Source organism: Gopherus flavomarginatus, chromosome 21 (assembly GCF_025201925.1).
Source record: "Gopherus flavomarginatus isolate rGopFla2 chromosome 21, rGopFla2.mat.asm, whole genome shotgun sequence".
NCBI lineage: Eukaryota > Metazoa > Chordata > Testudines > Testudinidae > Gopherus > Gopherus flavomarginatus.
Genome location: NC_066637.1, coordinates 18,774,770 through 18,799,635, shown reverse-complemented (window position 1 = coordinate 18,799,635; position 24,866 = coordinate 18,774,770). Strand labels below are relative to the sequence as shown.

Here is a 24,866-nt window from a genome sequence, read left to right as displayed (position 1 = left end):
ATTCTGTTTATAGGTAACCATCATTGCTTCTCTGTGCATGTCAGGAAAATGGACTAATCTATGGAGTATTTTCTGCACATTTTGGTGACCCAGTCTGCAACCTAGCTGCACAATGGGTGGTGAAGGGGCCGTCCTGGCAGAGCCCAGCTGTTTGGGAAGCACTTCTCAAATACTAGGAGAGGGTCTGCCTGTCCTTCCCAGGCACCTCTCATCAGGTTGGCATGTCACTTGGCTTTCTAAGAGACTGATTCTTCTGAGTCCATGTGTGCAGCGTGGGTCTCTGTCTCCTCATGGAGTCCCTTAGTTCTGAACTCGACATGGGAGTAGCTCATTTGTTGCCCAAAGGGCCGCAGGGTGCCCCCATGGGAACCCCAGAGAGGGAAGGTGGTTTTGTGGCTAAGGTGCTGGCCTGGCACTCTGAGATTCATGTGTTTTAACGCTTAGCTCTGCCACAAACTGCCTGTGTGACCCTGGGCAAGTCATGTAATCTCCCTGGGCATGGTCTTTAACTATCTTGTGTAGCATGAAGGATCTGGCTCTGGGTCACGTCAGCATCCAAACAGAGAGGAGCAAATGAACAGAGTTAGCGTAGCAAGAGTTGGGATCTCCTTGTGCGATACTCCTGTAGGCCTTGGCAAGAACTATTCCATTGACTTGTATTTCTGACTTTGCTTTTACATTACAGTCCAGATGAAGCCTGGGGAGCATCAGGCAGCCTATGGAGCTCATGAGCACTGCCCATGCAGATCTGCATCTTATTCCTGAGCCCATCGGGAGCACAGGTCCCAGCATGATCTGAAAGGTCAGGCTGCATCGCATGCTGGAACCTCTGCCTGCAAGATGAGGGCAGGTGCAATCAACACCATGTTATGTAACTTACATGACAGGCTGAGTGGCCAATGCACTCCACTGCTGGTGGAACATACAAAAGGATGTGCACCCAGGCATGGCAAACTAATGTATAGCATGCAGGCTATGCAACATCAGTAAACAGCCAGCCAGCCAGGGAAGTCACATATGTCCATGAAGGATGAGTTCTTTCTACACTGTCCTCTGCATCTAATCAGAAATACAATCATACTCTTCCTATTTCTAGCAGCTTTCATCTGAGGGCCTGCAAGGAAGATAAGGATCAGTAACCCTGTTTTTTTTAATGTGAGGTAAACTGAGGCACTGAGCAGGGTAGTGGTTTGTCTGAGGTTACCCAAGGAGTTAATGACAGAGCCCAGAACAGAACCCAGGAATCGTGGGCCCTGGCCCTGTCCTCTAACCCAGGGGTTCTCAAACTTCATTGCACTGCTACCCACTTCCAACAACAAAAATTACTACTCGACCCCAGTGCCCTGTGTTAATCTAGAGTCTAGAATCAGGGCTGGCGTTAGGGGTGATAAGCGGGGTGATAAGCGGGGCAATTGCCCGGGGCCCCAGGCCACAAGGGGCCAAGCAAAATCAAGTTGCTAAGGTGTCAGTTTCAGCCGCAGGCGGCGGAACTCGGGCTCCTGCTTCAGACCTGGGCTGCAGGGAGTCCAGCCCTGGCGACCTCATTAAAACAAACTTGCAACCCACTTTGGGGCCGCAACCCACAGTTTGAGAACTGCTGCTCTAACCACTACACAGGCTGCCTCCATTCCATAGTATGGTTCTTTTTATGTCTTGATGCATTAAAGCTTCTTGCCCAGGAAAAAGGGATCATGCAAATGATTTGCCCCATGGGATTTACAGGGGTTGTTTAAGCCAGCAGATTCCGCCTCCTCCCCAGCTGTGCCATGCAACTTAGTATTGCTCATGAATTCTCCCCTACATGCAGAGTGCGACTGACAGATGTGGACATGCAATCACTGTCCCAGGAGAGAGCAATTAAAGCTACACTGGGCCCTTCTAAGACGCACATTAGTGTCAGGAATTTCTAATCAATCAGCTCAGTGCCTCGTGGGGTCAAAAGTCTCTTTGAAACTCCAGTGGGGAACAGCTCCTAATGGGTTTTATGTTGATTGCTATAAATTGATTAGTGTTAAGAAAAGCAAGTTTTGTTTCCTTCTGAAAGCCCTAAATATGCTCTGGGGGCAGGACGAGCAGCGGAGTCAGATCTCTTCCAGTTTTCACTTAGCTTCTGCCCCTGGCCAACATGCACCATACACAGAGCCCTCGCTCCAGAGCCTGCTCAGTCTTCTGCACCGGCTGTTGGATGAGTTCCCTATGCCGGTCACTGCTTGCAGAAGGCCTTGCTGACCAGGGGCTGAAGAGGGATGTGCCATGTTGTCTCTAGCTCTATAGGGCAGGGTTGTGCTCAGAAGGCCAGTGCTTTGGGGCATTTTGCTGGGAAGTGGTGTTTTGCACTGGAGTGCACTGGAGTGGGACAGACGTGCACGGCAGGCTCACACTAGAAACCTCCGTTGTGATACGTCAGAATTCTGGTTGTGCTCAGACGAGCTGTGGTGAAAGTGCCGACTAACTGGCATACGTTCAAGGGCTATTTGCACTGAGGAGCTGTGACCTGGGGGATGATCTGCTGAACATTCGGCCACTTTGCATGAATGTGGCTGGATTCCTTGTGGCTGGGGCCCTTCCTTCCTTGTGGGGGTAAGAGGAGAGCTGAGTGCTGTGCAGTGTGGGAAAGCCACTGCTAAGAGCCAAAGCATGGAGCAGGAGAGCTGCTGTGCGCACCTTGGTTGCAATGTGTTCAGACCCTGGGAGATTTCCCAGGATGTCTCGGTCTCATATTGGGACAGACGCTCATGGCCTGTGGCACAGTGAGTAGCACGTCCCCCCATGAGGAGTGAGGAGATGTAAGGACGGGTCTATGCTAGAAGCGCTCCAGTGGCGCATCTGGTGAAGATGCTCTATGCCGACAGAGGAGAGCTCTCCTGTTGGCATAACAACGCTGAGAGACGCGGTAGCAGAAGCTCTCCCACCAACATAGCACTGTCCACACTGGCACATAGGTCGGTGTAACTTACATCGCTCAGGGATATGGATTATTCACACCCTGAGTGATGTCGGTTGTACCAAAATAAGCTCAAGGGTAGACCAAGCCCAAGATACTGAGAAGAAAGATACTAATTAGTGTGAGTAATAGATCAGTACTTTGTGAGAGCTTTTTCAGATGGTGTTGGGGTATATTGGGGGTCTGTGGCTGGGATGCGGTGTTGTGTGCTGGAGCTCTGCTGGATGGTGTTGGGTATACTGGGGGTCTGTGTCTCGGAGGGGGTGTTGTGACTGGAGCTCTTCTGGATGGTGTTGGGGTGTATCAGGGATCTGCGGCTGGGATGAAGTGGTGTGACTGGAGCTCTGTCGGATGGTGTTGGGGTGTATCAGGGATCTGTGGCTGGGATGGGGTGTTGTGACTGGAGCTCTGTCGGATGGTGTTGGGGTGTATCAGGGATCTGTGGCTTGGATGAGGTGGTGTGTGCTGGAACTCTGTCGGATGGTGTTGGGGTGTATCAGGGATCTGTGGCTGGGATGGGGTGGTGTGTGCTGAAGCTCCCAGTGTAGCCATGCAGTGGTGGTCGGGACTATGGGACTGCCCATGGCGTGGCTGCGATTGACACGTTCTTGTGTTGGGTTTCATTGTGCCGGCTGGCTGACCCCCTTAGTGCAGCCATGCACTGCTGGGGAAGGTTCTGCTGTCCTTGTGCTGCAGGTCGTGTTACGGTGGCTCCTTGCTGTCACCTGGGACTGGGATCTGTATGTGCCCAAGTGGGGCAGGTGACTGAGTTGGGTGCCGCTTGTCATGTGAGTTCCTGCTAGGGCCTTGCTGCCCCTTTGCTATGCCTCCTCTGCAGAGGGCAGGGCAGTGGCTCTGGCTGGGTGCCCACACTGATGCCAGTTGTTTCCAGCAGGCTGCAGGAATCAAACATTTTGACAAAAGGCTGCAGACTGTGCCTCTGCTGATGGGGCTGGGGACTGGGTGAGAGCAGCTTCCCCCTCCTGGCAGCTCTGGATCCCAGCCAGCTGCAGTCTGACGCACACTCCGTGGGCCTGCCAGGAGTTGCCTTTCTCTGATCCTGCTGCCCGCCCTGCCCTGCCCATCCTAAACACCACCTGGGGTCCAGTCTGGAGACGGGTGAGGCCAGGCCCCAAGGCAGGATGCTTGGTGGATACCGTGCCATCACCACTGCGTCTCTACAAACACCAGATAGCTCCCTGCATCCCTGGGGGGTGGCTAGTGTGTCCCAGCCATTGATCCGCCAGCAGGCCTGGATCCAGACCCAGAGCGTAAATCCGGGGTGAGGCCACTCACCAGCCCGGGGTAACCCTCATGTGCACGGAAGTAACCGAGAGCAGGGTCTGCCTGCTGCTGGGCCCCACACTAATGCAGGAGACGAGGGACAGGCAGTAGCCAGGGGCTCGCTGGGCCGTCGTGGGGGATCCCCACTGCAGGATCTCAGCCCACACTCCTGAAAGAGGCGAGCATAACATGGCTGTTTGCTCTGCCATGAGTGAACCCAGGAGAGAGGCTGTTCATATTTCTGTACTGAACAGGGAGCTGACATTAATGAACAGCTAATTAACATCACAGGGCTTGATGGTTCCAGTGTCAGTGTCCCTAATTAGTCTCGCACTAATCTCCTTTAATTAACTGTCCCTGTCGCGCTTTTAATTTAATTTTCAGCACTAGAGCAGAGATGGCAGCCCTTTGAGTGTTTCGGTCCCAGTATGGTGGTGCCACTCGGACTGGCAGCTGCCTGGTGCTGGGAGGGGATTGCCTGGGGAGGGATCCCGGGGAGGGGGTGGCAGTGCCAGTGTGGGTACAGACAAGGGAGGAGCGGCTGCACTGAGGGGCTACACCACCAGGCTGGGTCCCCAGCACCATCCAAAAAGACTTGGCCACATGACTTCAAGGTGGGGCTGAGTGAACAGGCGTCACACCTGACACCACAGCTAACTGACCCCAGGGGCAGGGCAGCCACAGAGATGGAGTGTGTGTAGGGTCCTGATATTTCGCTCCACCGACAGCACTGGTTTGTTTTGCTTTTTTTCCCTGCCGGCGGACTCCCCCTCCCCCCCCCGAAGTGTCCCAATATTTTCTTCATCTCATCTGGTCACCCTAAATGTGTGCCCAGGAGTAGGATAACAGCCAGTCATCCCTGATGCCCTGAGCACAGACCGGCACTCCCTGCCCCACGCTCAGGGCCACAGAGATCCTCCAATGCCCTGGGCACAGACTAGCACTGCCTGCCCTGACTCTCCCCACCCACCCCTGTGCCCCAGGCACACAGCCCAGCACTCCCTGTGGTACAGAGATTCCCGCAATGCTCTGGACACAGACCAGCACTGCCTGCCCCCACTCCCCCTGGCACATAGACCAGCACTGCCTGCCCACGCTCAGGGGAACAGAAAGCTCCACCACACCTTGTCCCATAAATACACTCTTCTTAGCACTGGAGCCATCTCTGTGACTTGCCTTGCACTGGCCAGTCCCTGATGCCAGCTGTGCGCCTGCCTGCGTAGTCTTGCCCATAAGGCCCCCTGTGCAGGAATTGGGTATGCTGCAGGGAGCAGCCATGGGAGGGGTAGGTAAGCAGCCAGGTTAGGAGTTGGAATGGACTTCAGGAGGTCATCTAGTTCATAAAGAGCAGAAGCTACTCTCTCCATCCTGCACGTGGAGTGGCCAGCGTGGGGCTTGAACCCATGACCTTGGCGTTATCAGCACCACGCTCTAACCAGCTGAGCTAGCTGGTTCTCCCTCCTTTTCATGGACATGAGTGCAGGTATAGGGGCTTGGTGTAATTCTGTGGCTGGCACAGACAGGGCCTTCTCTGGGAGCCTTTGCAGATATTCTGTGGCAGGGGTTCTCAAACTGGGGGTCAGGAGCCCTTGGGGTTGCAAGCTGTCAGCCTCCACCGCAAACCCCGCTTTGCCTCCAGCCTTTATAATGCTGTTAAGTATATAAAAAGTGTTTTTAATTTATAGGGGGGGTCGCACTCAGAGGCTTGCTGTGTGAAAGAGGTCACCAGTACAAAAGTTTGAGAACCACTGGTCTATGGGAATGGCTTCCCTGGGGCCTTCCCTTTGTCCTGGGATTGGCTCAGGGAGTCCTGGCAGTGCCTCCCACCTGATTAACTGGGTGCCTTCTCCCAGGCTCCCACGCCTGCATTTCCCCTGTGCCCCACTCTCCGGGAGCTGCATGCACAGAACAGGTCGGGTGGCTGGGCTCCCACATCCCAGCCCCTGTTCCTCTTTTCCTTCCCATGCTTCCCTGTGTGACTTGTGGCACCAAACTAGTCAGGTGCAGAGTATATGGGCGTGAGAGGGGGAAGCATAATGCACTGCAGTGTATGTATGGGATGGTTAATGTATTGTGCAGGGGTGGTTAGTGCACTGGGTATGTGCAGGGGTGGTTAGTGCACTGGGTGTGTGCAGGGGGGTGCGTGTGTATAGTTGTATAGCAGGGTGGTTAGTGTACTGAGACTCCCGTCTGGAAGTGTGCAAGATGCTTGCACACAGTAGCGTGACCAGGGACAGCTGCTGGTGAGCCTGGTGCCTGCCCCAGTGGGCAGGGCTGGGGGTGGTACGGCCATGCTGGAGGAGCTGCCTGGGCAGGGCGCTGGCTCCTGCGAGTGGCAGTCCAACATGCTGCTGCTTTCACCGCTGTGGTTCCTGGTAGAGCCCTGCAGCTCCACCGAGATCCACATTATATCCGTGGATATCTGCATCCGCGGGTGTAAATTTTGTATCCGCTCCACTTATAGACTGTGACCTCTTAACCTTCTTGTGGATAAAGTAAGTAGATTGAGCTGCTTTCATCTTTAATCATTCTTGCAGTTTTTTTCTGATTTTTCAGCATCCTTTTTGAAGGGTGAGCACCAGAACTAGACACATCATTCCAGTATGATTTTACTAATACATATGCAGAGGTAACGCACCACCTTCCTACAACATTCACCTGCTTAGACATCTCAGGATTGCTTCGCCTTCTTAGCTACAGCATCGGACAGGGCGCTGATGTTCAGTTAGCTAGCAACCAGGACTGCTAGGTCCTTTTCAGAATGTTTTAATTAGAAAGTTATGCAGTACTGAGTAAAGTGTTTTAGAGAAGCCTATGCATACTGTGTCAACACAATTACCTTTATCAACCAAATTTGTAATTACTCTTCCACCATTTAATTCTTTTTTGGTTGTATCCCATATCAGCCTTTCCAGCAGGCTAGCTGGCCTAAAGTTACCTTTTTAAAATATGAAGCTGATACAATATTAGCTTTTTCCAGGTCTCTGTAACTTTCCCAGTGTTCCACGATTTGTTGAAAATCAAATATCAGTGTCTCAGAGGGTTCTTCAACCAATTATTTTAAAACTCTTGGATGTAAGTTATCTGGTCCTGCTCATTAAAAAATATCTAACTTTAGCATTTGCTGTTGCTAGTTACTAATGGATTAGAAAGTATTTCGTGATCACTGTACATTGTGAATACATCATCCTGCTCCTTCCAAACACAGAACAAAAGTATTTATTGAACACTTCAGCCTCTTATGCATTGTTGTGGATAATCTGACTCTGCTGGTATAGTAATGAATGTAGGATGTCATTTGTTCCTCATATATATTGAGAGAATTCTTTCCTATTGCCCTTTAAACCCATGTGTCATTGATTTTTCACTGATACCTTTAGCTTCCTTTATCAATTGTCTGAATTTCATAATGCTAATTTATAGTCATTGGTGTCAGGTTCCCATTGGTGTCAGGCAGTTGATACATGCCTTTTTTTTACTGCTGCTTTCATTTCCCTCTTTGACCAGGGTTGTTTTTTAACTGACAAAGCCTGCTTTTGTATTATGTAATTGTGGGGCTTGGGGGCTCTAGAAACTCTTCTTAAGAACTTTCAATTATCCTTTCCATTGTTTGGTTTACAGTTTTTCTTCCAATCAGTTTTGCTCGTAATTGTTTTCAACTTTGGAAAAGAGGCCCATTTCCTGCAGCAAGTCTATATATTAGAGCAGTGGTTCTCAACCTATTTACCATTGTGGGCCACATATGCAACTCTCTGTGTTATGTGAACTGCATCTACAGAATATATACTCCCTGATGGCCCTGAGGATGTCACATGGGCTGCAGCTGTGTACTGACTGGGCTGCAAGTGACCCGTGGCGGTTGAGAACCACTGTGAGAGAGGCTGGGACTGTATTCTGTGTGCAAATCACAAGTGTCATTAGGTCATGATAATCTGAACCTAGGTAACCACTTATTTTCATTAAGTGATCAGTTTGTCTTTTTCTGTCACAGATGAGTGGAAAACCAATGGTTTGAGGCAGACAGGGCAGGCTTGGCATGCAATATCTCACCTGAACGTTTTCTCCATACTGACCCTTCCAAGCCCACTATGTCCCTTGCATGAGCCCAGAACACAAAAGTATCAAATTCACTGCAGAGCTCAGGGGACCAGCACCCCTGTAGGCCAGCAATGAGCTTAGTTCAGAATCTGAGGCAGGCCCTGCCACCCAGGGTCAGCTTCCAGGGCTGGCTGCCTAGGGCCTCCAGCAGTTGTCCCTAAGCTGAGCAGACACCGGTGGAGTGCCAGTGAGGTGACGGGGCAGGACGGGTTTGCAGGCCGAGGTCCATACAGCGGCTGTGCTGGATCCATCCTAGCTGTGGTGCTGCTATGAGCTGGGTCAGAGAAACTGCGGGTCTGGGAGAAAGCAGCGTCTGCACCACTCATGGAAATGAGGCTCCTAAGGTCCCCGAGCGAAGTGAGTGTCTGGGATTCGCCCCACACAGGCATTTAGGGAGGAGGGATAGCTCAGTGGTTTGAGCATTGGCCTGCTAAACCCAGGGTTGTGAGTTCAACCCTTGAGGGGACCATTTGGGGATTGGTCCTGCGCTGAGCAGGGGGTTGGACTAGATGACCCCCTGAGGTCCCTTCCAACCCTGAGAGTCTATGATCTATTTCCCGCCGTGTGTGTGGGTTACACTCAGTGAGGGCCATTCAACCATGTAGCCCCTTTCTGGTCACCCAGACACCCTTCACGCATGGCTGGTGGGGTCAGCCAGCTGTGAAACCGATTCCCTTCCCCCAATCACGCACATGTGCAGACAGATGTACCGGCATAAACACACAGGTGCCCACTCATGCATACGCAAACACAGACACCTGTTGCTTAGCTGCAGTCCCTCTACCCCTGATCCCTGGGGATGCCAGCAGTAGTGGACAAGGTTGAACCAAGTGAAGGCAGAAGGCTTAAGGTCTGTGTCTCATTGCACAGAGCTCTGAGCACAGCTCAAGACCCTGGAGAACTCTTCTGCCCATCAGCAGTGTCGTCTGGGAGCCATGAGGGCCTGTCCCACCAATTACCTGCATCCCAGGAGAGCTACAATTAGGAAGCTCAGGCTATCTCACTGAGCAGGAACTGATCTAGAGGGGTTTGGTGGGGGGAGCTATTGGCTCAAATGGACCTCAGACTGGACTTGAGGCTGAGAACTGACTGATGGGGTCTTCTGGGCAGCACAGTGAGTCAGATGTATCGCTTGGGTGTGCATTTGCAAGCATCACCCTAACTTCCAGGGCTGAGTAGCTGCTGTGCGCGCTGTCAGTGAGCGAGTGGGGTCACTCGCATGCGGAGAGGCGGGTGAGGATGTTGTATGTGCAGAATGGTGTGTCCTTTCCATAGCACTGGCTGAGGTCAGCCTCAGCCCCGTGGGATCTCTGCAGCTTTCACTGCCTTGTTTTCTTAACCCTGACCCTGGCATCTGTCAATACTTTATGCTGCCTTCCAAGAATATCTCCTGTGCCCCACGTCCCTCTCTTTTTCCTTCTCTCTCTCTGTATATCTGTTCTTAACTTGTCCGTGTATCCTTCACCTTCCCCATGCTATGCTCACCTCTCCCGCTCAACCTCCCCACGCTAAATCACACGTATGGTGCATGCGCTGTTTGTGGAGAGGCAGAGCACCAAGGGAGAACAGAGGAGGTGCATACAGAGAGCTGTGGAACAGCAGGGATTGCAAAGACATGTTTCATAGATATTCGTAAATGCACACAGACTGGACTATAGTTCAGCACTCAGGCACCCTGGTGCCACTCACACTGAAGCCATTGGGGACCCACTTATTTCGCTTGCCTAACACGTTCCATTGTAAAATTATTCACTTTTTTAGTTTAGTTTATTAAAAAAAAAACCAGCTCTAACACATCCATAGTTTGCAGCAAGAGTTTGAAATTTGGTAAGGGAAAAGCCCTCAGGTCAGGGAGGTGCCTTTTGATGGCCCTGGCTAAATCCATTCATATTTGGGCAAGTTAAGATTAAGAATTGTTGAAAATTGCTGTTTCCTATCTGTTTTTTGCTCAGTACAGCTTGTTTCTGAAAACCCTGAATGTTCTGTATGCATCGTACCGGCGTCTTGCCTCGTAGCACGTCTCTGGATGGGACATGGACAGAATTATTATTGCCCGTGTTGGTGCGGCTTTCCCCCATTGAAGCTTCCTTTGACCTGGAGGGAGGTGCACTGATCTGGGATCTTAAGTTCAAGTCTCATTTAATCTGTTGACTGGTGTTAGCCCTTATTACTGACCAAGCCCCTCTAACCCAGTGGTCTCCAAACTGTGGGGCGTGCCCCCCTAGATGGGTGCAGAGGAATGTTTGGGAGATGGGGGTGAATGGCGGGGCCCAGGCCAGCCCAGCATGGGGGGCAAGGAGGGAGCACCACTCAATTCTGCTCCAGACACAGCTCCACTCCATCTCCATCTCCAGCTCCGCCTCCAGCCACAGCTTTGCTTTGGCCCCAGCCCCAGCTCCACTCTGTCCCTGCCAAACTCCGCCCCCAGCCACAGCTCCGCTCTGCCCCCTGCTCTGCCTCCAGCCACAATTCCACTCTGCCCCCACCCAGCTCTGCTCTCTCCACCCCCAGGCTGCTCCTCCCCCAGCTCTGTGATCAGTCCAGGCTCCTCTGCTGAGCCAGCTGTGCAGGAATGGAGGGGGACACAGGCAGATTCATTACTGGTAAAGGGGAGAGGGGCGACAGGAAAAGTTTGGGCACCATAGCTCTAATCTCACTGAGAGATTATACAAACCTAGACTAGAACCCAGCTTTCCAGTATGGCTGAGCCAAATCTCTACCATCTAGCTCCAGCCCCTCCGAAAGAATCTGCTACATCTATGGGCTTGTCTACATGGGGGCATTCAGGGAAGTTTGGGTGAATCAACAAAAGGTGTGAAGTCAATGCATTAACTTCCCCTACCCATCTCCTGTGGATACTTATCCATTAGTTTGGGTGCCTTGGTGATTGGGCACCCATTTTTAGGGAGCCAGATTTTTCAGCAAACTTAGCTTGTTATAGTGCTTTCTATGTTCAGATCCTAGGACTGACAGTAACTAATTGCTCTTTGCAACACTACTTTGTGAGGCAGGTGAATTAGGATCATCACGCCCATTTTACAGAAGGGGAAACCAGGACTGAAAGACTTTCCAAGGCCCTATAGTGAGGCCGTGGCAGAGACAGGATCAGACGTCAGGACTACCTGGCTGCTAGGACCAACCAACAAGGTGCAGTTGTGAGTGCTCAGCACTTCTAAGAATCAGGCTCCCAGTGTCTCACGCTGGGCACTCAGCAAATACGGAACACACACACTTAGTGACACCTGCAGATATTTTCATTTTAGTGACCTGTGTGACATCAAAAAGGGAATCTGTGCTAAAAGCGGAGCCAGAAAATTCTCCTGGCTGGTATTCATCTGTCTTAGAATATCAGGGTTGGAAGGTACCTCAGGAGCTATCTAGTCCAACCCCCTGCTCAAAGCAGGACCAATCCCCAGGCAGATTTTTTTGCCCCTGATGCCTAAATGGCCCCCTCAAGGATTGAATTCACATCCCTGGGTTTAGCAGGCCGATGCCCAAACCACTGGACTGTCCCCCCCCTGCCTTACCTGTAAGGCTGTCCTGCAATCCACTCTCATTCTCTATGCACCTTCCAGCTCTTACAGTGACTTAGGTGCTGTACACACAACTGCCTTCTTCACAGCAAAATCCCAGTGCGTTCCTGGAGCATGCTCCATCCTGTGTACTGAATGAGGCCGGGCCCAGGGAAAAAATAGTATGAGATGATATAGTTAAAGACTGTATCATGCTGTATATGCGCGGGGGGAGCAGAATTAAGGTTGTACAGACGACCATAATGCTGGCATTTCCTAACTCTTGAGTGCTTAACTTTATTTACCCTGGTTCTTTCAGTCTAGTTTTAGTGTATGTAACATAAATACTCATCTCAGTCACTCTCTGGTTTTGTACGGTGCTTAAATACCTTAGTGACTGCTGTTATGTAAAGTGATAGATTGATAATAGATAGTAGAGAGTAGACTGTATGTAATGGCAGGCATTGGAATTCCGGTTATGTGCTCACTTGGAGCTCTCCGAAAATATCTGCTCACTGTGCAGTGGTAGTCAACCAAGTGAACAGAATGTTAGGAGCCATTAGGAAAGGGATAGATAACAAGACAGAAAATATCATAATGCCACTATATAAATCCATGGTACGCCCATGTGCAGATATGTTCCTCCCATCTCAAAAAAGATAGATTGGAATTGGAAAAGGTTCAGAGAAAGACAACAAAAATGATTAGGGGTATGAAACAGCTTCTGTATGAGGAGAGATTAAAAAGACTGAGACTTTTCACCTTGTAAAAGACAACTAAGGGGGGATATGATAATCTATAAAATCTTGACTGGTGTGGAGAAAGTGAATAAGAAAATGTTGTTTACTCCTTCACATAACACAAGAACTAGGGGTCACTCAATGAAGTTACTAGGCAGCAGGTTTAAAACAAACAAAAGGACGTATTTCTTCACACAACGCGTAGTCAACCTGTGGAAATCGTTGCCAGGGGATGTTGTGACGGCCAAGACTATAACAGGATTCAAAAAAGAACTAGATTAGTTCATGGAGAATAGGTCCATCAATGGCTATTAGCCAGGATGGGCAGGGTTGCAACCCATGCTCTGAGTGTCCCTCGCATCTGTTTGCCAGAAGCTGGGAGTGGATGACCGGGAATGGATCACTTGATGATTACCTGTTCTGTTCATTCCCTCTGGGGCACCTGACACTGGCCACTGTTAGAAGACAGGAGACTGGACTAGATAGACCACTGATCTGACCCAGTACAGCCATTCTTATGTTCTTAACTCCTGAGAGCTGGAGCATCCATTCCTTCCCCAAATGTTACAAATATTGATTTTTAGATTGGCCGCCATTACACACGGCCTCATGTTCTCAGAAGGTTGGCTTGCCTTTAGTGAGTACTGCTTTTTCCTGTAAATTTGCACCTTCATTGGATTATTGGCTCCAAACTGTGCCATGTATTAGCTGGCAGACATTGGGTATCTGGAGGCACAGGTATTCTGATTTGTCTCAATTCATTTTTCAGGCTTAAAGGTATAGGCACAGAATTCTGCAGGCATCCGTTGCACTGGCAAAGGGGAGGCTGGCTAGCAGCCTGGGTGAAGATGTGAATGCTGAGAGACTGGCAGTTGTGAAGATCTGCTTGTATCACTCTGTGCCAGCTGCTCTTTCCTGCATGGCAGTGGTGTGGCTGAGTCCTTATGATTCTTTCTGTGCCTTCCTCTGTGATTTGTTGTTTGCTAGGGCTACTGAGGCAGTTTGTGGTCAGGTCATTATTGAAGCTTTTAAAATGTTTTGAGAGCCAGAAGCTTATCTATAAAAAGTAAATCAAAGATGGCAGAAAAGAGCAGACTTTTTCAAAGCAGAAGTGAAGAAATGGGTTGGCTTAGCACCCTGTCCTGACTGAATGACAGCCCTTTGGGACCGCGCTTTGGAGAAGTGGACTGTCGTGGTCAAGTGTGATTGATCTAGTGCAGTCAGTGAATTTAGTGGGAGAAAAATCCAATTTGTTCCCTCGGCTGTTTATACAAACAATTGTTTGACTTTTGTAGTCCTGATATAAATGACTCTTTTGACATGCAGGCCAGCGGTTCAGCAGCAGCATGTTTGCCTAACCTCACTTCCAAGGGCATGTTGACCCACCTCTCCATGTGCATATGCACAGTCCAGAGTCAATAGCCAGGGACTCAGGAGAGCAGGAGTGAGCTGGGAGCTCATTAGAGGGGGCTTGCAAAATGGGAATTCCAACCATCCGCGTTCAACTACGTCCGCAAGATAGATGGGAAATGTGTGTTGGACCATTGGGAGACAGTGCAGGAAAACAGAGCAGCCCACATACCGGATCTGCCCCCTTAGCACCCTCTGCCTGAGGAAGGGACCCTTTCGGACACTTTTGAGCTGTCACGTGGCTTCACATTGATAGCGACAATTGAGGCAGCCTGGACTGTAACGTGTGACTGGCTTTGAGAAGGAGACGCCCAACATACCTTTACTTTGTGTCTGTCAGACCCATTGTGTCCCAATATGCTTTACAGGGTTTAATAAAGTTATTACAATGATAACTTCTAGATTCCAAGGCCAGAAAGGACCCTTGTGGTCATCTAATCTGACCTCCTATATAACACAGGTCAGGGACCTTCCTCCAAAGTATTGCTAGAACAGATATTTGAGGGAAAACTTCCAACCTTAATTTAAAAATTGTCAGTGATGGAGAATCAACCGTGTCCATTGTTAGAAAGTTATGCCTTATTTCCAGTTTGAATTTATAGCCGTTGGATCATGTTAGACCTTTCCCTACTAGACTGAAGAGCCCATTATTAAATATTCCCCATTGTAGACACTTACAGATTGTGATCAAGTCACCCCTTCACCTTCTCTTTATTAAGCTAAATAAGTGGAGCTCCTTGAGTCTGTCACTGTCATGCAGGTTTTTCTAATCTTTTAATCATTCTCGTTACTCTTCTCTGAGTCCTCTTCAGTTTATCAACATCCTTTATGAATTGTTGGCACCAGAACTGGACACAGGATTCCAGCACCAGTGTCAAATATAGAGGTAAAATAACTTCTCTGCTCCCACTCAAGATTAATAGTGGCAGCAGAGATTAATGGCAAGGTCTGTCTCTGCCTGTCTAATCTGGGCGTTTAGGTGGCCCCATCACAGTAGGGATACAGAGGTAAGTCTTCATCTACGATTTGCAAATGATCAGTGAGTTTTCTGCAGAGTGGTTGTTCCAATGGCAGGAGATTCAGAGAAAGTTCTGACCCCAAGAGTGTCAAGAGAGGAGCCCAACATAGTGAGTAGAGCAGTAGCGGGATCATAAGAACGGCCATGCTGGGTCAGACCAGCGGCTCATCTAATACAGTATCCGGTCTGTGACAGTGGCCAGCGCCAGGTGCTTCAGAAGGAATGAACAGAACAGGGCAGTTATTGAGTGATCCACTCCCTGTCCCAACTTCTGACAGAGGTTTAGGGACACCCAAAGCATGGAGTTGTGTTCCTGACCATCCTGGCTAATAGCCCTTGATGGACCTTGTGATGGATTGGACCCCCCGTCTGAGATGCCACCTGATGTGTTGGGGTCTTACTGAGCCCTCCCGTTCCACCAGCCTGGGCTTCCTCACCCTGTCTTTGTTGTGCCAGGCCCTCAAGCCTTCTCTGGCACACACACAGTTAAGGCTGCAGACACAGACCAAAATCAGCTCTGTGTGAGGGGACTCAGCTTGGGGATTCACCCCTCTCTCATGAGCAAACCCCCTTTGGGGAGTAAACCCAAAATACTATTGTCTTGTGCTATGCAGAAAAATCTTCACAGCGCAAGCTTATAAAAATCTCCCTCAATGTGGAGAGAGAGATGCCCAGCTTCTTGTCCCCTCCTCCCCAGATATGAATTGCACAAACTGGGTTATGTTATGAACAAGAAATAAGTTTATTAACTACAAAAGGTAAATGTTAAGAGATTATAAGGGACAGCAAACAGAACAAAGCAGACCACCGAGCAAACACAACAAAACATACAAACCAAGCCCAGTACACCAATGGAAACAGGCCACACACAGTAATTGTTCACCCAAAGCTGTCTCAGGCAGATGGCAGAGTTCCCTGAAGACAAACTGCTTTTGTTTGCAGCTTAAAATTCCAGATATTAAATTCTTCACAAGCCAGACACCTTCTAGCCTGGTCCAGTTCTTTCCCCAGTTCAGTCATTCCAGCAGTCACCTTTGGCAGTGATTCAGTGAAGAACCGGAGACCCTGATAGACTCACTTCCCACCCTTAAATAAGTTTTACATAAGGTGGGAATCCTTTGTTCCTAGTGGAAAAATACCAGCAATGTTCAAGGTGACACTCCGAACCAGGTGATAAGAGTCACCTGACCTTGCAGGGTCAAAGCAGCATCCCAAGAAGCTTCTCAGGAAGGCAGGAGATTAGTATCTTCAAAGTCTTATTGTTTTTCCTGATGGCCCATTGCAGGCTGATTTTCTTATTGTCTGGTGGGCGTTCTCCAGGTGCAAACACAGTTGTAATTGTTACATAGTCAATATTCCTAACTCCAGATACAGAAATTATATGTATACACAGATTGTATAATCACATTCAATAAATCGTAACCTTTCCAATGATATCTCACATTACCCATCTTGCATAAAATATATCTAAGGTGTGCTATATTCATATTATAACATTTTTATGAAGAATATGGGGCTTAATGTGACAGACCTGTCCTCCAGGAACTTATCTGTTTTTTTTATCCCAGTTAAATTTTTGGCCTTCAAACATCCTATGGCAATGAGTTCCACAGATTGATTGTGTTGTATGAAGAAGTACTTCCTTTTGCTAGTTTTAAACTTGCTGCCTGTCATTTTCATCGATGACCCCTAGTGTTATGTGGAGTGATAAATAAAACTTCCCTAGCACTTTCTCCACAGAACCATTCAAGATTTTACACACCTGTCAGATCCCCTCTTAGCTATCTCTTTTCGAAGATGAACAGTCGCAGTCTTTTTAATCTCTCCTCATGCAGAATCTTTGTTGCCCTTCTCTGCGCCTTTTCCAGTGCTAATGTATCTTTTTTGAAATGGAGTGACCGGAACTGCACACAGTTGTCATGTTCTGGGGTGCAATCCAGACTAGTGAGGGGGTTGTGTTACCACCTCTCTGTAACCCTGGGGTCCTTAAATGCTCTGCAGCTGTGGCTCACAGCCTGGACTCTGACAGCCAGGAGGCAAGCATGTACCAAATGTCTGTGTGTTTTAAGTAGCCCTGGCTCAGCAGTATGATTGTCGCAGCCTGCTTGTTACACACCAGCCGCACTCTGGTACCCACCAACCGTGGTAATCACCAGCCAAGTGACCCCAACACACCCCCAGGACTGAATTTTCCCAGAACTGTGTGCTTTGAGAATCCAGCCCTTTCCATGAGCGAGGAGTACTGTGGTTGGTTTGCTCCTTTAAAGAGTCAGGATCCAGCAGCTTGCCACATTAACTGGAGTTAAAACTCAATTCAAATACAGCACTGGGTTGGTTAAGGTTAAAATAAAGCAGGTTCATTAACAGGACACAGGTTAAGTGATATCAAATAACAAGCGAAGGTGGAAATGGTTACAAGCAGATGAAAGTGAAAAACACACACCTTCATCTAGCACGGTACAGCCTTTGGTTAAGATGATTTCTCTCACCAACCACTCTTTGTCCAGCATGGCTGACTGTCTTTCAATCAGAACCTTCCGCAGAAGTACAGGTTACCAGCTCCCTTTGTCTTCTCAGAAGGAGATACTTTACATGACACAGATCTGATACAGCAGTGGTCCCCAACCTTTTCGTCTGGTGGGCGCCAGACGAAGGACCGTAGCGGCGGTGGAACATCTGCCGAAATGCTGCCGAATTTCTGCGGCATTTCGACGGCGACGCCTCTTGATGATGTCTCTTGGCGGCGGCAAATGGCGTCTTCGAGAGGCGTCACCCCCGAAATGCCACAGAAATTCGGGGGCATTTCGGCAGATGCTCCACCGCCGGCCAGGATGTGGGCGCATTTAGATGCCTCCGCGGGCGCCATGTTGGGAAACCCTGTGATATAGTTTATGACATTAATGAATTGGAGTACGCTGAGCTGGTCAGGCCAGATGAAACTCCCTGCCAGATACCATTGACTCCCTTGTGTTTGGATGCTGTTAAGGTCACAGCAGTATTCAAGGTGCGGTCACACCACGGATTTATATGGGCATTATGGCAGAGGTGAGCAGACTATGGCCCGCGGGCCCGTCCTGCCTGGCCCTTGAGCTCCCGGCTGGGGAGGCTGTCCCTGGCCCCTCCCCTGCTGTCCCCCTCCCCTGCAGCTATGCAATCGCGGGGGCAGCGCTCGGGGGCGGGGGCGGTTAGGGGACAAGGAGCAGTGGGGGTTGGATGGGTCGGGGGTTGCCTAGTCACCCAGTGTAGTGAGATCCCTCTGTAACTCTTCACAGTCTGCTTTGGACTTAACTATCTTGAGTAATTTTGTATCATCTGCAAATTTTGCCACCTCACTGTTTACCCCTTTTTCCAGATCATTTATGAGTACGTTGAACAGCACAGATCCTTGGTGGATCCCACTATTTGCCTTTCTCCATTGTAATAACTGATTGTTTGTTTATTCCTACCCTTTGTTTCCTATCTTTGATCCAGTTATTGATCAATGATTGATCAGTATGGGATCCCTCTTATCCCACGATTACTTAGTTTGCCTAAGAGCCTTTGCTGAGGGACGTTGTCAAAGTCTTTCTGAAAGTCCAAGTACACTGGATCCACTGGATCCCCCTTTCATTGATTCATTGACACTCACAGGCAAGATTCACCCAAGTCGTTCTGAGGTTTCCATAGTGTATCAAGGTCTTAGTCCAGCCAAACTCTGTCCTGGGCGCTGGCTCTGTTCCCAGCGACCTCGTGGTGTAGAAGGCTTTTGTACTGTATAGGTGCTCAAGGCATAGGGTTCTGATTTTCAGTTTTAACTGATGAACATTGATAACACATCCCTGATACAAAAAAAATAAAATGAAATCAGTGTTTAGCCAATGGAACCCTAGAAAGATACCAAAAAAGGTTACTTATACGTGTGGGCTTGTCTACACGGAGCAGCAGTGTGGACTCTGGGGGTGTGATTTCTAAAGCATGCTGACATGTTATGCATGGGTTGGTCTATGCAGACCCTGCTGTTGCACACTAAAGGCTCCTTAGTGCTACATTAAAGGGTACTAGAGAACATTGCAAAGAGATTCCTCATTACAACATTCCTCATTACGGTATATACAAAAAGAAAGTCCCCCCACCCCCACCCCCACCCCCAATTTTGAACAGCTACATAATATTCAAAAATGGCTAAAAATAAACCTTGAAAAAAGGAAATTAAATCCTGAAAACCAGAAGCCCTGCTGGTCCCTTAGCAACATGCGGGACCCTGTGCTGTGTAGAGCTGCACGTTGGGTACTGGCTCTCCATTGTGTTCGAACAGGGTGCTGTGCTCTCTGAGGGCAGCATGCCTGCAGATCTCTGCTCTGTTCGGGGAGGAATGTGCACTGTGCTGGCTCTGTGCTGGGCTAGGAGAGCTCAACACTCTGTTAGGAGGCTTTGTTACAGGCTGGCTTCTGGTGGGCAGCCAGGCTTTCCTGTCTAGAAGGCTCTGGCCCAGTCTACTTAACAAAGTCAGGTTGATGTAAGTTGTCTTGCGTTGACCTGTCAGTGCACGTGTCTACAACCCAAATTTGTCTCTGGGCAACATGAGCGCCCCATTACAGCAACACAGCAAGACCCCCTCCCCAAAGGGCATGGAGCCATGGTTGGCCTACTGAGGTTGACACAGTGCTAGTGTAGACACTGCATGACCTGTGTTGACCATTCCAGTCCTCCAGCAGCTCTCCCATAATGCCACATTCCCTGCAACAGTGACAGCTCTGGTCGCTATTGTAAGCTCCACTGTCCAGGGGTCACGAAGACCAGAAGCCACCCCCACAACCCCCTTCAAAATTTCCTGCATGTTTTTAAAGATCTTTTCCTGACTGCCCACCTTGGCAAGCACATCTCGCAGCTCAAACTTGTGTGTGACTGCCCAGCTGACCCTGCTGCTCCATGCAGTCGTGCTGCTGCCTGGAATAGACAGGAGGTATTGGATCTCCTGGGCTGGTGGGGAGCAGAGTTTGGCAGGCACAACCATGGGCCTACAGCAGAAACAAGCAGATTGCACAGGGGATGGAGGCAAGGAGGTATGTCAGGGATCAGCAGCAGTGTTGTGAAAGCAAAGGAACTGTGGCAGGCATACCACGAGGCCAGGGAAGCCAACAATAGATCTGGTGCTGATCCACAGACCTGCTGCTTTTACAATGAGGTGTAGGCTATGCTTGGTGGAGACCCCATCAGCACCATGCAGACCATCATGGATGTGTTGAAGGAACCAGAGCCAGAGACTTCTGCTGTAAACAGTGAAGAGGAGAAAGAACAGGAGGAGGAGGAGGAGGAATGGGGAGATGCAGCTAGGGTCTCCAGCCATGCCACAAGCCAGGTCCTGTTTATGTGCATAGGCATCCCTTGTATCCTCCTGAGAGATCTTGGGGAGCCTTTCATGAAGATACTTGACAATTCCCCTGCCAGGCTTTCTAGGGATGACTGCCTTATTTCTTCTTCTGTGGTAGGGCACTTTCCTATGCCTCTCTGCTGTGAGTTTGACTGGCACTATTGCAGTAAACAGGCTAGCAGCATACAGGCCTGGGCAGCTTTGGGATGCCAGTAGCAGCTGTGTCCTCTGTGCCTTTGTGACCTTCAGGAGTGAGATATCAGCTGAAATCACCTCTGCCTAGGGGAAACTGTGCCAGTATTCAGTGCCATTGCCCCATACTCCTATCCATGGAACAGGAACTGATACTTTATAGATTCATGCAACAGAACATTTCCCCCCCTTGCCCCTGGTGGACCATATGCACCATGGCTGGGGCTGGAGAGTAGTGCTGTTCATTGGCATGGCGTATCTTATTGGCAATAAGGAAAAGGAGTTTTGTAACTTCAGTTTCCCTTTCCATTGTGACTCCAAATCCAGTGGTACACCTGTTCGTTTCTGCCAGCAGCTTCTGGTTTGTTGGCCTTGAGGAGTGCCCCTGCCACAGAACACCTGACCCTGCTGAGGAGGGGAAAGAAAAGGATGAGGAAGGACGTGTTCTGAAAGATCCTGCAAGCCAGTGCTGCTCTGAACCACAAAAAAAGGGGCCTGGAGGGCCAACATGACCAACAGTATGGAGAAGGAAACAGGGAAAAGGCCCAGGAGTCCCAGCAGGACAAGGAGATGGAAATGCACCAGGACATAATGGGACTTCTCAGGCAGCAAACCCAAATGCTGAAGACCCTGGTTGACCCTACCAGTCTAGAAATCCCCCACTCTCCACCCTTTGCAGTTATTTGAGAATTCCATGATCACTGCTCCTTACGCCCCACAGCATTCCATGGGCTGCATCCTTTCCCCTACCACTCCACACTGGGACAGACCGCAAGGAAAACCACAGCTTCACAGACAGTGAGCTGCATTGGTTTTCTCACTCAATAAAGTTCTATGTTTGGAGCCTCAGATGATCTTTATTATATTACAACAAAGACTGAAGGATGCATTGTAATAGTCAAAGCAAACAGGATTTGGGGCTGGTCTACGGGGGAACTTACATTGGGAGAGCTACGTCTCTCAGGGGTGTGAAACATCCACATCCCTGAGTGGTGTAGTTAAGCTGACCTAACTCCTGGCATAGGGAGCACTAGGTCAATGGAAGAATTCTTCTGTCAACCTAGCTACTGCATCTCAGGGAGGTGGGTCACCTGCGCCAATGGAAGAATCCCTCCCATCTGTGTAGGTTGTGTCTACACTGAAGCACTACAATGCTGCGGCTGTGCCCCTGTAGTGGTTTACGTGTAGACAAGCCCTTGTAAATGCACACCAAGCACCATGGGATGGAGCTTCAGGAAAACACCCAGTCATATTTATAGCTAGCACCGCACAGTTCATAGCAGTACCCACAGCTCCAGGCCCAGAGAACTCTGTAGCACAGAATGCTACTGTGGCTGACCACTAAAGTGTTCTTTCAAAGCCTCCCTCAACACATAGCTACATACTGAGATCTTGTGTCTGGCTGTTCAAAGACAGCCACTCCACCTCTACCCTGGAAGCAGCTTTCCCCGCTTTGCCTCACAGATATTATGCAGGACACAACAGGCAGCTTTAACCATTGGGACATTTTTTTTTACTGTGATCCCATATAGTGATTAAACACCACCACCGTCCGTTCAGTCAACCAGAAGCATATTCAACAGTCAGTCTGCACATGCTGAGTCAGTAAAAAACATCTAATCTTGATTTAAAAATTGGTCAGTGATGGAGAATCCACCATTATCCTTGATAAATTGTTCCAGTGGTTTATGACCTTCACCGTTAAAAATTTACACCTTATTTCTAGTCTGTATTTGCCTAACTTCAACTTCCAGCCCTTGGATCGTGTTATACCTTTCCCTGCTAGAGTAAAGAACTCATTAAAGATGCGAGCGTCATGCACCTTCCCTGACCTACCCACATTAATAGCAGCCCCAGAGATCCACCGACACTCGCATAACCATAGAACAGTATTCCTTTCTGTTGAGGCACTTGGTGGCAAGGTGGTGCCAAAATGGGGATACGTGTGCCATCTGTCATCCGACTGCAAATCAGAAACTGCATTGCTGAAAATCCATCCACTAGGTCTTGCACATTGCCAAGAGTCCTAGGCATGTGTAGGAGGAGACAATTAATGACCCTGTTCACTTGCATGACCACACCTACTGTGGATTTTCCAACTCCAAAATGATGTCCTGCTGACAAGTAGCAATCTGTTGTTCCAAGCTTCCACTGTGCAATTGGCACTTGCTTCTCCACTGACAATGCAGCTCTCATTCTGGTGTCCATGGGCTGGATGGCTGGGGCGAGCTCAGCACGCAGGTCCAGAAATGTGGCCTTTTGCATCCAAAAGTTCTGCAGCCACTGATCATCATCCCAAACCTGCATTATAATGTGATCTCACCCGTCAGTGTGCTCATTTCTTGAGCCCAGAAGCAGTGCTCCACAGTCTGCAACTGCTCCATGAATGCCACCAACAAGCTTGAATTCTTTTTTTACTGTGTCCCTCAGAAAACTGCCCTTGAAGAAATCCTCATGTTCCCTTTTATTGCAGGACTTCCTGCGGGTCCACAGAGACAGGAGAATTGTGTGTCCTGTATTTGCAGTGTTCATGAGAGTAGTGCAGAGCTCTGTGGGCACCATTCTTCTGTCAGAGATGGTGGAGATAGAAAAGTGCCACACTGATCTGTGGGATTTTTTAAAAAGGAACAAAAATGATGGGAAATAGATGGCATTATGAGCTGGAGAAAGTTGCATGCTGGGAACTTGGCCCCTAGCTCCCAGAGATCCCTGGGTGAGTCACTTCTATCCCGCAACACATTATGAACATTTCCAAAAAGGCATTTGGTGCCTGATGGCAGCGTGTGACGCACTGCACTTTACTTTGACACTGAGAAGTACTTACAGTGCCGACCCCACATGATATACAAACTTAAGTTGCTGTCTGTTGACATAACTTGTGTTGACCAGTTTGTAATATGAACATGGCCTCAGCAGAGAGGAATTCTCCTTGCCTCTCTTGCTGGAAGAGGTGGGGTCGCGGTTTCCATCAGCCGTTGTTATTCACTCAGTGAGTCAGGCTCCTCACGTTGCTTTCTCCAGGCTGGGTGAGGTTGTTCTCCCTTGTCCTCTGGGTTTCCCTTCCTGAACTGGGAGCGAGTGCTGTTTTAAAATGTGATAACTGTCTCTTGGAATGAAGACCTCTGTAAGCCCTGCTTAGCCCCTGTGCAGACAAAGAGTTAAGCTGTTTTTACAGGGAGTTAGCTGGTAACCAGCTGGCAAGTTTTTAAATCTTTCCCACAGGTGCTTAGTGGTTTCCATGTTTGTTAACACACTCCTTTTCCCAGGGCAGATTTCCCACCAGGGTCTCCAAGTAGCCTTGGCAGAGGGCTCTGCTTTCTTCTCCATCCTGGTACTGAAAAATGATGACAGTTCTGTGTAGGACCGCCCAAGCCAAAGCCTGCACCCTCACTGCTGGGGAGCTTGAGATCTGGTCCAGCTATGAATGATGCATGATAGAGCCCAAGTGTGTTTCTGCCTTTAGCCTCTAGCACTTAAGTGTCCCGTCCTCACATGTCCCTGCTTCCCTGACACCCCAGTGCAGGTGAAGCAGAAAGGAAGATAACACAAGTGGCAGTGGGACTCCTTTCCTGGACGCTGGTGGGGGAAGAGCAGGCTCCACCATAGCATCACCTGACATCTCTGCTCAGCTCCTGGGCCCAGCACCTCCCACTGTGAGAACTATTTGTTTCCTCCTCATCTGCATCCAAGTTGCCTCTCAGGACAGCAGGAACCATGCACCACATCGCAACACCTTCCCTTTCTGATTTCAGCTCCTTCACATAGCAGGAAATCCGAATGGCTCTTCAGGGAAACTGAGTCTCCGCCTGCTGCTGTGATCCATGCCTTCCTGTCCAGTGCCAGAGGTCAAGGCCCTGCTAACAGATTTTCAGCACCCCTCTGAGGGGAAAATTTATGGGCTACCCAAAACCACACCATCGTCTGGTTACACTCATTGCAAATCACCTCCCCAGCAATGGCTCAGTACTAACCTCCCTGTCTGAGCAAGAGAATTGAGGAGCTTACCCGGGGGGGCCTGCACCTCCGCTTAGCTGTGGCCAGTATTCTGGGTCCCTTCCCATCAGGCTGTAGGACAGGACATGGAGCAAAGCTAGTACTGGGAGCACTGATGGATGGACTCCTGCCTGGACATGGCCAGATGTGCATATACCTGTTGCTGGGCCTCTCCACGGCCTTTGATGTGGCTGACCATGGACTGGCCGGAGGACTCAGAAGAGTGGTGGGGTCAGTGAGATGGTGAGGCGGTAGCTTCAGCCTTTCCAGTAGTGGTGGCAGGACAGGGTGGGCCAGGGCACCCCACTTTTAAAAGTGGGAGAAC

General features: G+C 49.5%; 1 protein-coding gene and 1 non-coding gene across 5 annotated transcripts in view; one reads left to right on the top strand and one right to left on the bottom strand.

Moving 5' to 3' along the window:
• The window catches only part of EPHB2 (EPH receptor B2), a 268,411-nt gene that overhangs the window by 138,183 nt on the left and 105,362 nt on the right, over window positions 1-24,866 (top strand). The window lies entirely within an intron of this gene.
• TRNAI-GAU (transfer RNA isoleucine (anticodon GAU)) lies at window positions 5,609-5,682 on the bottom strand. Its single transcript has one exon. It is a non-coding gene; the product is annotated as a tRNA-Ile (tRNA).